The following is a 12,081-nucleotide window of genomic DNA, read 5'->3' on the forward strand; positions in this document are numbered from 1 at the left end:
CTCAATTCCCAATACAGTAAAGACAGCTGGGGATGTATAGCCAAGGAGCAGAGTTGATGTGTGGGGCAAACTGAGTGGACGGAGAATTACCAAGAGAGGGCTAGAATGTTCAGATATCCAGGGCGGGAGATATTCGCTCTAAACTGGCTTGACAGGGTTCTTGCTAACCCGGGTCCATGCAGGTGTGGCAAGGATGGGGAAGGGAGCAAGACAGGGCCCTGGTCCAGACCAGGGCTTAGAGAAATCTGACTAAAGTTTGGTCAGAGAGAGTGTTGTCATGTAAGTATGTAAGTACTTCCTCCTTTCTCTCTCTTTGCATTCTAGATTTTAATTTATCACTTCCTAACTTGAGCTGACGTCAAGGCATAGTGTTTCCAAAAAAGAAGCCATAGTAGAAATCCTAAATGTTGCTTTTCAAGTTTTTGTATGGTTTAACAAGAGAGACAGCACCCAAATCCAGTTCACAAACATGTGGATCAATTCTGCTTATACCTAAACAGAGTAGTCACTTGTTAAAATATGAATGCAAGGATAACGTTACAGTGAGAACTGAGTAGCATACACTTCTAAACTCTTTTTTTTTTTTTTTTATCCTCACCCGAGGACATTTTTCCATTTTTTGTACAGATAGAGTGGGAGGGAGAGAGAGGAAGAGAGAGAGAGAGAAACATCGATGTGAAAGGGACACATCGAGTGGCTGCCACCCGCACGACCAACCAGGGCCGGGGACAAACTGCAACCGAGGTACGCGCCACGTTTGCTTTAAATTAAAAAATGATTACAATGGCCCTGGCCAGTTTGGCTCAGCAGTTAGAGTGTTGGCCTGCGGTCCAGAGAGACCTGGGTTCGGTTCCCGCTAAGGGCTAAACTCTTAAACATTGTTAAACTTCCCCTTCTGCAGATAATTCTAAAATCTTATTTTAGCACTGACATGTTTCAGAGAAAAATATTTATTGTAGGTTCACATGCTCCTGTTGCATTTTTAAATTTGAGTTAGCTCAATTTCAGCATAAAGTGTGCCTGGTGTTCCCTATTCTGTTTCTCTTGGAGTAATGCTGCTCTGATTTGAGTAAAGCAAGAAAGTTCTTACGATGCACTCTTTTTTTTTATCCTCACCCGAGGATATTTTTCCATTTTTCGTACAGATAGAGTGGGAGGGAGAGAGAGAGAGAAACATCGATGTGAAGGGACACATCGAGTGGCTGCCACCCGCACGACCAACCAGGGCCGGGGACAAACTGCAACCGAAGTACGTGCCCTTAGCGGGAACCGAACCCGGGTCTCTCCGGACCGCAGGCCGACGCTCTAACCGCTGAGCCAAACTGGCCAGGGCTTACGATGCACTCTTAAGTTCGTTCAGGGCCTCTCTGCTGGGCTGACGTCTGAGATGGTTCACTGGCTGCAGGTGTTACACTAACAGCCACTTTGTAGCTGAGCAAAGGTTTTGTACAAGCTGCAGACTATATGCAGGAAAGCCAGCTCTCGCGTGGAGAGGCTGAGAGAGCCAGTGTGCAGTTACCCATAGGAACGTGCCTTCACCTTCTGCCCTTTAGCTTCCACCCTGCCCAGGACTGGGGGAGACTAACATTTGTAGGTTGGACTATTCCACTTACTCAAAGAGGGCAGCTGTCTTCTGCCAGTTCCCATGACAGCCGTCCATGGCCTTACCCTTTTCATTTCATGGTGTAGTGTAGCCCAGCGCGTTCTCAGTTAATGTTGACTTTGTTAGGATCCTGGAGAGTGCGTATTATATGGCTACGTTTTCGATGAGGACATTGAGGGCCAGCATTAAGTAATTTGTTCAAGGTCACACGGGTTGTAAAGGAAAGAAGTGACTTAAGCTCAGAGTTACCTCTCTTCTTTATGCCAATGACTCACGGCTGTTATTGTGCAGTAGACTATCCGCCCTGTGACAACCTATCGGTGCCTTCAGGCAGCCTCCCAAGTGTTTCTTAGATATGAAAGTTTGAGAACCGTTTTTTGCACCGTGCTGATTCTCTTGGCCCTGCTGACATCTGGCCCGAGGCTAAGCGCTTGGGCTGAAGCACTCACTCACTCACCCTCACTGTGCCTCAGGCTGTTGGGACCAAAATCCTCCCAGCCGCCTCCTGCTGTGTCCCACCTACCTTGCTACACAGCCTTTCCTACGTATGCTTCTTTGAGGTGTATGGTATTCACTCCTACCAAATTCTGCTCTTGCCACCAGCATCCTCAGACCTACCCTGCAGCCCGTGAGGACTAGTCTTCGTCTCCTTCGAATTATCAAACGCTCTGCCCACAAACTTCTCTAACCAGCTCTACTGATTTGAACCAATCCTTCGCACAGATAGATCATGGGCCTTTGCCCACTTCCATACTCCCCCTGGACGGGCTCTTCCTCCACATTCCTGCTCTTCGGCCATCTTCTCCCTCCCAACTCTCCAGCTCTGGCACTGTCCCAGCGACTAATGCTCTCCACGTATCTGGAGACGCAGGCCTCTCGTCTGCGGTTCGCTCAGCCCATCGTCCCCACTCCATCACGCTTTAACTTCTTTTATTATCCTGCCTAGGCACCAATAATCAAGCACCACAAGCATGTTCCCACCAGTATCTTCAATACTCTCACTCTTGAGATTTCCCTGTGAGCTAGTTCAGCCAACCCTCAATCAAAAAAGGTTTGTTGTTCTGGTTTCTATTAACCAGAACTACAGAAAATAGAACTGTGCTGATGGGGGTCACAGTTTGTTGTTGCTCAGCAACATTTTAAATCAGACCTCCTTTGCCCTGGCCGGTTTGGCTCAGTGGTTAGAGTGTTGGCCCTCGGACCAAAGAGTCGTGGGTTGGATTCCAGTCAAGGGCACCTACCTTGGTTGCAGTTTAGTCCCCGGCTCTGGTCTGGGTTGTGCAGGAAGCAACCAATCAGATGTGTCACATGGTAAAGAGAGAACTCTGGTTTCTTTCTCTTCTTAGAAGGAGACTAATTCCATCACGGGCGCTCCACCGTCATGCCCTCATGTAAATCTAGTCACTTCCCAAAGGCCCCACCTCCTAACCCCATCACACTGAGTGTTCAAATATGAATTCGGAAGGGACACAAACACTCAGTCAATATACCATCTAAATCAGAATCCCCTCCTCAAATCACATTAGGTACACACAGGCCTGCTTGGATGAGATGTGCTGCAGAGCTGAGGCAGCTTCATCTTGCACGAGTGCTGTCTGGGGTCATGGCCACTAGCCCTAGGCGGCCACTGAGCACCTGCAGTGTGGCGAGTCTGAACTGGAATGTGCTCTAAGTGTAAAATATGCACTGGGTTTCAGGCTTGATTTGAAACAAAGGATGTAAAATATCTCCGCAACACTTTTCATAGTGATTGCATGTTGAAATGATAATATTTTGGATATATTGGATTAAATACGATCTAGTATCAAAATTCCTTTCACCTGATTCTTTTTACTTTTATAATCTAGATACGACAAAATTTACAATAACATGTGTGGCTTTCGTTATATTTCTACTAGACAGTGATGTTTTAATTAAATAATTAATGGCCCTGGCAGGTCATAACACCAAAACAGAAACATTTGTTAATAAATGTGTATGGAATGATTTCCAAACCAAACATTCCTATTCCCTTATCACTTACACTTACGTTGTCCTTGCAGGAAGAGTCATCACCTTTGTAGCCTTCTTGCTAATGTCACAATACTGTCAACATCTTACAATTCAATGCAAATGCAATAGAACAAATCAACTGCAACATGAGATTACAATTCTTGCAAAAGGTTTAGGATTTTAGAAATTTCTTAAAAAGTTGTTGACAGCCTGGCTGGTATGGCTCAGTGGTTGAGTGTCAACCCATGCACCAAGAGGTCACCAGTTCGATTCCCAGTCAGGGCACACGCCCAGGTTGTGGGCCTGACCCCAGTGGGGGCATGCAGGAGGTGGCCAATAGATGTTCTCGCTCATCGTTGTTTCTATCTCTCTCTCCCTCTCCCTTCTCTCTCTCTAAAATCAATAAAGAAAAAAAAAGTTATTGACAAATAAAATGCTGACTAGAATTAAATTGGTTAATATTTGAAGGAGACAAATAAACAAAATAATGACTTTATTAGTCCTTACAGACAGAATGATTTAAATGTCAAAGTATTACAAGATTTCTGGGGAAAATTGGTAAAGAACTCTGATTTTACATCTGTCTGTCTGTCTATCTATCTATTTATCTATCTATAGACATAGTTAGATATATATGCCCCTCTTTACTTTGAAAGTCAAATGTGAAGTGAAATACGCTGTTTTGTATTCACATAACTTTTTTTTTTTCAATCCTCACCAGAGGATATTTTTCTATTTATCTTCAGATAGAGTGGGAGGGAGAGAAAGGGAGAGAGGAAACATCTACTGGTTGCCTCCCACATGACCCCAACCAGGGCCTGGGACTAACTGCAATCGAGGTACATGCCCTTGGCCAGAATCGAACCCGAGACCCATTGGTCTGAGGGTTGACGCTCTACCACTGAGCCAAACCGGCCAGGGCTTCACATAACTTTTTAAAAACTTAAGCCAATCCCCTCAATTAACACTCATTTTATTCTTTCCTGTTTCTAAGAATTAGTCCATAGTTACACATCTAATTTAAACATCTGTTAAATATAAGAAAGAACTCAATTTCCAAATTTTTACTTTGATTTTTCAAAAGACAATCTCATTTAATTCCCCCCCCCCCCACACACACATTTCATTTTGAGTTTTTGGTCCTCATTTAAAGTATATTTGCTTTAAACAGTCCTTTTCTGATACCAATCATCCTAAGGTAATTGTGATAACTATATTTTAAAAAATTATTATAAATTTAAAATATACTGTCTAAATCAATAAACATGAATAAACAGTAATAGATGGGTGCTTATGTTTATAAAGTGTTTACATCATACTGAATAACACTGCTCGAGTTAGTCATTCATGAGTGAAACTTGTTAGGCATCTGAACATAACTCAAGGGTTTTATAGGGAGAAACACAAGATATAAATGGGCAAAGACCTAAGGTCGCCAATATAACCTTTTAGCCTGGAGACCACACATCTTCAGCACAGTTAATGTCTCACTTCTAAGAAGGAAACTCATTTCAACTTATCAACCCAAAGGAAATTGTGGTTTCAACAGAATGTTTGCTGTTTTCTTTGAACATTTAGTAGGCAACTGTAAAAAATTTTTTTTCTGTTTCCTTTTTGCAGTTTCTTTCCTAAAATATGTTCTAAAGCATGTCCTCCCCGTTGTGGTTCTGTGGCGGGCAGTTAGATGGGCATGAGCAAAGCAGGAAGTGAAGGGGGCGGGGATAATAAAATAGGGAACTAATCACAGTGGGGTACTAGCCATAGTTATAAGGAATATTAATCATCCTTCGCAATGTTAACTGTGGTCGCTTTGTTCTGATTACAGAGAAGCCCACTCTGCCCTGGCTGGGAGGTTGTGTCTGGGGAGCTTACCTCAGGAGTGCTGTCCGTTCTCCAATTCTGGAGACAAGGGGGACTGCCCCACATGGAGGAGGGTTTAACAACCTGAGTATCTATCTGAGCGCTGGACTCTGGACCCGTGACTGTGACTCACTGGTGACCAGCCTGCAGCTCCAGCCCACATTCTTCCCCCTCCTGGCTGTCATTGTTTCTCTCCCCTTGAAAAGCAGCTGGCAAGTGAGGAGGGCAGAGCAGATTTTACGGCGTGACTCACTGCTCTCCCTTATTGCTGGCAATACTGGAGTGAACACTCATGCACGGTTCACCCTTGTCTCTGCTGAATTGGCTCAGGGAGTGATAGGCGGCCCAGTTCCAGAAGGATGGATCAGGTAGGTGCAGAGGGTCACGGGGGCAGAGAGCCCAGGGTGCCTAGCAACCAACAAAACTACAAGCCCTTGCAGGACCACTTCCTGAAGCATTAACAGCTGGAGGTGACATGTAGGCCTCAACTGTCTTTCAGGTCCACACCCAGAAAAGCAGCAAAACCAGGAGGAGCTGTGCCCTGGCTGACCTCAGGACCAGCCTCAATGACTAATGAGCCCTTGGAAAAGCTGATGAATAGTCGATTTAGATCCTCCCCTGAGACCGCAGATAAGAGCCCTCAGGACGGAGGGCCCAGCCCAGCCCTCTCTATGGAGCTCCCCCAGGTCTTTCCCCACCCCTCTCCCTGGGGCCTTCTCCTTCTTCTAAGGTCCAAGGGCCCTTCCTCTGCCTCTGTAACCTGTTTCCAGAGCCAATTTCTTCTAGGGCTCACTTCTTCTACCTCTGTGACTTTCTAAATAAATGTTCCCTTATAACTTGAGTTCCTCAGCTCTGAATTCTTTCAAGCCGAACTCAAGAACTGAGGTTGCTGAACTGATGTCTGGTGTTACTGGTCACTAGAGCCTGGTGCCGGTTCCCGCTTTCCAGCCGCTAACAATCCCAGAGGCAACTTTGATTTCTTTAATGATGTGTTTGTATAACTTTAACATAAATAAAATTTAAGAAATGAAATGTTTTTAAAAGCTTTAACTTATTACCATTACTATCCTTTGTCTCTGACCCAGAAGTCTCATATTTTCTTTCCGTTTTCTTGATACTGTGACGGACTAACTTGTTAGTTTGCAAGCAAGAAACAGTCTCAGCTCTTTCATAATTTTTTATGTTAGGCTATTCAGACTTTTTTTTTAATTCCCACATTGGTTTTGGAAGTAGACTCATTTAAGAATTTGCTCATTCCATCTAACTTGTTGAATCTATTGACAACAAGTTATTCATTATATTCACTTATTATTCCTTTCCTTTCTCTAAGACCACTAGTAGTAGCCCTTGTTTTATTTCTAATATTGGAAATTTATTTTTTCTCTCTTTTTTTTTTCTTGGTCAGTCTTCCTAGGGGGTTAGCGTTTCTATTAGCCCAATGCAGGTCATCTCAGCCAAGCTTCACTGGGGCTGCCAGTTGCAAGGAAGGTTAAACCTCAGGCCAGACAGTGTTTGGACAGCTGAGCCAGGCAGAGAGAAAGGATTGAGAATAAGCCAGACAGATCAAAAGTCAAGCAGGAAATTGGCCAATGAGTAGTGCTTAAGGTAACTTGACATCTAAAATTAAAGTCAGCAAAGATGAAGCCACATCTCTATAACACATGGGAACAAGTTGGTACTCATAGTTCTTCAGGGAGGCAGACGTCTGTCACCAAGGAGACTGCACGCTACCACTTCACTAATAGGTATGCAAATGCAGAAGGCTACACTTTTATTTAAAACAAAGTGAACAAGAAAAAGAGAACTAAAATATATACTACCGGGGTTGGCAAACGTAGGTTTACAGTTGTGAGTATGTAAAACAGAGTTTTTTTGTTGTATTATTATTTACTTATTATTAGTTATTGCATTATTATTGTTAACCTACCTTTGCCCACCCTGTATTTGTTATTTTTAGAAAAAGGATGCTATCTGCTTGTTTCGAGCTACAACGACAGGCCAGTACTAAGTCACTGATAAACATGACTGGTTTTTATTAAAACATTTTTATTAATTTATTTTTGTTACAGATGTTTCTCCTTTTTTCCCTGTTGACACCCTCCTCCCCATTCCCCCCCCCCCACCCCATCCCCAGCTTTGTTGTCCATGTCCATCGGTTCTGCGTACATGCATATAAGTTCTGTGGTTTAACATGACTGGCTTTCAGAGGTTTGCGTAAGCAGTTGGGCCCGGGGAGCCAGTCCATTAGCATAGCTCTTTCATTTTGAGTTCCACTGCCTCAAGGCTGTTTTTGAAGGAGGGAATTTGTTGGTTTTTTTCCTTTTGACTGTCCAGTGTCTTTATTTATTTAATTTTTTTATTAATTTATTATTTTTACAGATGTTTCTCCTTTTTTCCCCCATTGACACCCTCCTCTTGATTCCCCACCCCACCCAGCCCTGTCCCCAGCATTGTTGTCTATGTCCATTGGTTTTGCATACATGCATATAAGTCCTGTGGTTTATCACTTCCCTCAAAGGGAGGGAATTTGTATTGGTTGAAAAAAAACAAACTCGACTTCCGGTCAAGATAGCGGCGTAGGTACCTCCCACAACCACATCAAAGTTACAACTAAACTACAGAACAACCATCGGCTGAAATCGAGCTGAATGGAAGTCCTACAACTATGGCATTAAAGCAGCAGTTGCATTGAGACTGGTAGGAAAGGCGGAGGCGGATGGGCTGGCCCCACACCCACGTGTGGTGGATAAAAATCAGGAGGCTCCCGCGGCTGGGAAGGTCCTTCTTGAGGACTGAGGGGTCCCCGTCCCACACCAGGTGCCCCGCTCAGGGTTTCAGTGCCAGAAAGAGAAGTCCCCATAACTTCTGGCTGGAAAAACCAGCGGGAACTGAGGCTCAGGGAGGCTGACGGGACTCCAGCAACCTGGCTCACACTGGTAGCCCCGCCCTGCTGACTCCCTGAGGCCCCGCCCCGCCTCACCCAACTTTCAGGCCCACCCAAGCTGTTGCCAGTTGCTTTACCATAGGAATGGCCTGTCTTGGATCCTGCTTCAGGTTTTCCTAAATTTTTTCAAACAAGCAGCATCTGGTCTCAGCTAGCCCCATACGTTAAGTAATACACTGAAACAAACACAGGGAGGCAGCCAAAATGCAGAGACAAAGAAACAGGTCCCAAATGAAAGAACAGAAAAAATTTCTAGGAAAAGAACTAAGCGAAATGGAGATAAGCAACCTAACAGATGCTGAGTTCAAAATACTGCTTATAAAGATGCTCAATGAACTTAGTGAGAACCTCAGTGAACTTAGTGAGGGCCTCAAGAGCATACAAAAGGACCAGTCAGAAATGAAGGAGGCACTAACTGAAATAAAGAATAATTTACACAGATTCAATAGCAGAGTAGGTAAAGCCAAGAAGCAAACCATCGATTTGGAATATAAGGAAGCAAAAATGCCCAATCAAAACAGCAAAAAGAAAAAAGAATCCAAAAAAATGAGGATAGTGTAAGGAGCCTCTGGGACAACTTCAAGCATGCCAACATTCGCATCTTGGGGGTGCCAGAAGGAGAAGAGAGAGAGCAAGAAATCAAAAACCTGTTTGACACAATAATGGCAGAAAACTTTCCTAACTTGGTGAAGGAAACAGCAATCCAAGTCCAGGAAGCACAGAGAGAACCAAACAAGATGAACCCCAAGAGGCCCACACCAAGACACATCATCATCAAAATGCAAAAGGTTCAAGACAAAGACAGAATCTTAAAAGCAGCAAGAGAAAGGCAGCTAGTTACCTACAAGGGAGTACCCATAAGGCTGTCAGCTGATTTCTCAAAAGAAACTTTGCAGGCCAAAAGGGAGTGGCAAGAAATATTCAGAGTGATGAAAAGCAAGAACCTACAACCAAGATTACTCTATCCTGCAAAGCTGTCATTTAAAATCAATGGCCATGTAAAGAGTTTCCCAGACAAGAAAAAGTTAAAGGAGTTCATCACCACCAAGCCATTATTATATGAAATGTTGAAGGGTCTTCTTGAAGAAAAAGATAAAAAACATGAAAAAACAAAATGGCAAGGAATACACAGCTATCAACAATTGAATCTACAACCAAAATGAACAAGCAGAACAGAAACAATCTCATAGATACAGAGAACATTTTGTTGGTTGCCAGATGGAAGGGAGGTTGGAAGAATGGGTGAAAAAGGTGAAGGGATTAAGAAGAACAAATTGGTTGCTAGACTGACAAACCTCAAAGGGAAGGGGGGTTTGGGGAGTGGGAAGAAATAAACCAAAGAACTTATATGCATATATGCATAACCAATGGACAGAGACAACAGTGTAGGAAAAGGCAGGAGGGGGGCGGGAGTGGGGAGGAGGGGGTCAATGGGGGAAAAATGAGGAACAGCTGTAATACATTCAACAATAAAGATAAAAACAAAAACAAAAAGAAAAAAAACAAACAAACTCATCTACAGTGAGTTAACTGCAATGGGTGGCATTTTTCTGAAATAATGGGGAATACCAAAGGTGGAAAGTTCAGGGCCTGTGCATAGCAACGTGGTGTCAGTACTGCCAGCCCTTCCGGTTTTCCTGCTCCATCATCCTCAGCATCTGGCTTTTCCACTCATGCTTCTGTGGTCACAAGACAGCTGCTCCATCTGCGGTTTCACATCCACACTCCAAGAACAAAGGAAGAGGAGAAAAGGATGGTGCCTATGTCAAATAAGAAACGATGGAGATAATTAGCTTCTGCTTTGCGTAGGAAGCAGAAAAACAAAAGTTGCCTTAGGAAAAGTTATTCAGAGAGATATCTGCATCCCGAGCCAAGGCACCTATGATGGATCGGGTTGAGTCCCTCCAAAAGATACGTGGATGCCCTAAACTCCTGTACCTCAGACTGACATTTGGAAATGGGGTTCTAGCAGTTGGGATCTAGCTAGGATGAGATTGTTAGGAGGGACCCTAATTCAATATGACTAGCGCCCTTCTAAGAAGTGAAGGAGAGATGCAGAGAGGAGAATGCCCTGTGAAGCCAGAGACAGAGAAATAAGACCATGTGAAGAGGTAGGCAGAGATCTGAGTTATGCTGCCACCACCGAGGAGTGCCTTGGGCTATTGAAGCTGGAGAAGCGAGCAGGTGTCATCTCTTAGACCAAGACTTGGAGGCTACAGTGGGACAGGGGCCAGTCAACACCTTGGTTTTGGACTTCCAGCCTCCAGAAATGTGGGACAGTAATTTTGTTTGTTTCTTTGTTTTAACCCACCCAGTTGGTTGTACTGTGTTACAACAGCCCTGGGAAACAAATGCAGTATTTAACGCAGATTTGGGGGATGTTAATTCTCGAGTGCTGGGACTGGAGAGGACAAGGATAAGATAGAACTGCTTGGAGGAGGGTCATCTTGGGAAGGTCATCTGGGAGGGTAACAAAATAAGCATTACTATAGCTCTATAAAGGAAACAAGTAAAAATAGTAAAGAAATAATTGAACCCAAAGGAGTGAGGGTTTTAGGATAAGAGAAAGCTTTCGAGTCATTGTATTTATAAAAATACTATTTTTTCTTGCTTTGAAGTTTTATAAACAGTCAGTAGACGACCTCATTCTAAATATGCAGTTTTAATCTGTTTTTAAGGAACAGTAATTATTTAAGAAATGTCTAATAAAATGGACGTTCAGACGGGTGCGCGCCTTCCACGGCCGGCACACCACCTGCCTGCACGCGGCCTGCGGGCCCGCGAGCACCTGCGGCCTGGCGCGCCCCAAGTACAACAGCTGTGACGTGTACGTGTGTGCACGCTGGCTGTAGGGCTGCATGCGCTGCTCCACGTCAGCTGCAGCCTCTTCACAGCCGCGCTGTGGGGCGCTGGCCGCCCTCCTGCAGTACCTGGGCGTGCGTGTCCTGGGCGCTTCCAGCTCAAGCTGTCGGTGCTGCTGCTGGGCCGCCGACGCGTGGATTTCCGCCGGCTCAACGAGCTGCTAGTCTACGGCATCCATGTGACCATGCTGCTGGTCGGGGGCCTGGGCTGATGCTTCATGGTCTTCGTGGACATGTGAGCGTCCAGCGTCCTGGTCTGGGCTTGGTTACTGTGACCAGTGGGGTCGATGCCTGCGGCCCGGCCTCTTGGCGGGGTAGGTCAGGGCCCTGTCCTTCATACTCCATCCCGTAGCCTGGTCTCTGCTGGGGAGAGGAACGGGCTGAGCCTTCTGTAAAGGGGACGCTGCGTCCCCCACCGGCTGGTTTTCTCCTCTGACCTTCCTTTGTGTGCGTTCAGGTGCAGTGTTCCCTTGGTCACCTCCTGTGGTTCCAGCTTGCTCTTTTCCAGGCCGTGCTATGGGGTGGTGGTCGAACCAGTCTGTGCTTGGAGAGCCTCTGTGTCCCTGTCCATTCTCCAGGACACCAGCATCACCAGTGGTGTAGGGGGTGCTACAAAGGCTGTGCTGCCCAGGAGCAAATCTGGAGGGGGTGCTGCTGGCTGTGCCCGCCTTAGGGGAGCATCAGGCTCTATTCACCACACCCAGGCACAGCCCACACACCCTCATCCGCCTGGCAACCTGGGAGGTTTGGTGGTCTTGAGTCCCACCCAGGCCAGTCTTCAGGGTCACTTTGGTTTATGTAGGAGCAGCCCAGTAGGGAGT

General features: G+C 45.3%; 1 pseudogene; it reads left to right on the forward strand.

Annotated features, from left to right (window-relative positions):
- The first annotated feature begins 7,093 nt into the window (after positions 1 to 7,093).
- Positions 7,094 to 11,499, forward strand: LOC118623722 (annotated as a pseudogene).
- The last annotated feature ends 582 nt before the right edge of the window (positions 11,500 to 12,081 follow it).

This window comes from Molossus molossus, unplaced genomic scaffold (genome assembly GCF_014108415.1).
Source record: "Molossus molossus isolate mMolMol1 unplaced genomic scaffold, mMolMol1.p scaffold_m16_p_10, whole genome shotgun sequence".
NCBI classification, from domain to species: Eukaryota; Metazoa; Chordata; class Mammalia; order Chiroptera; family Molossidae; genus Molossus; species Molossus molossus.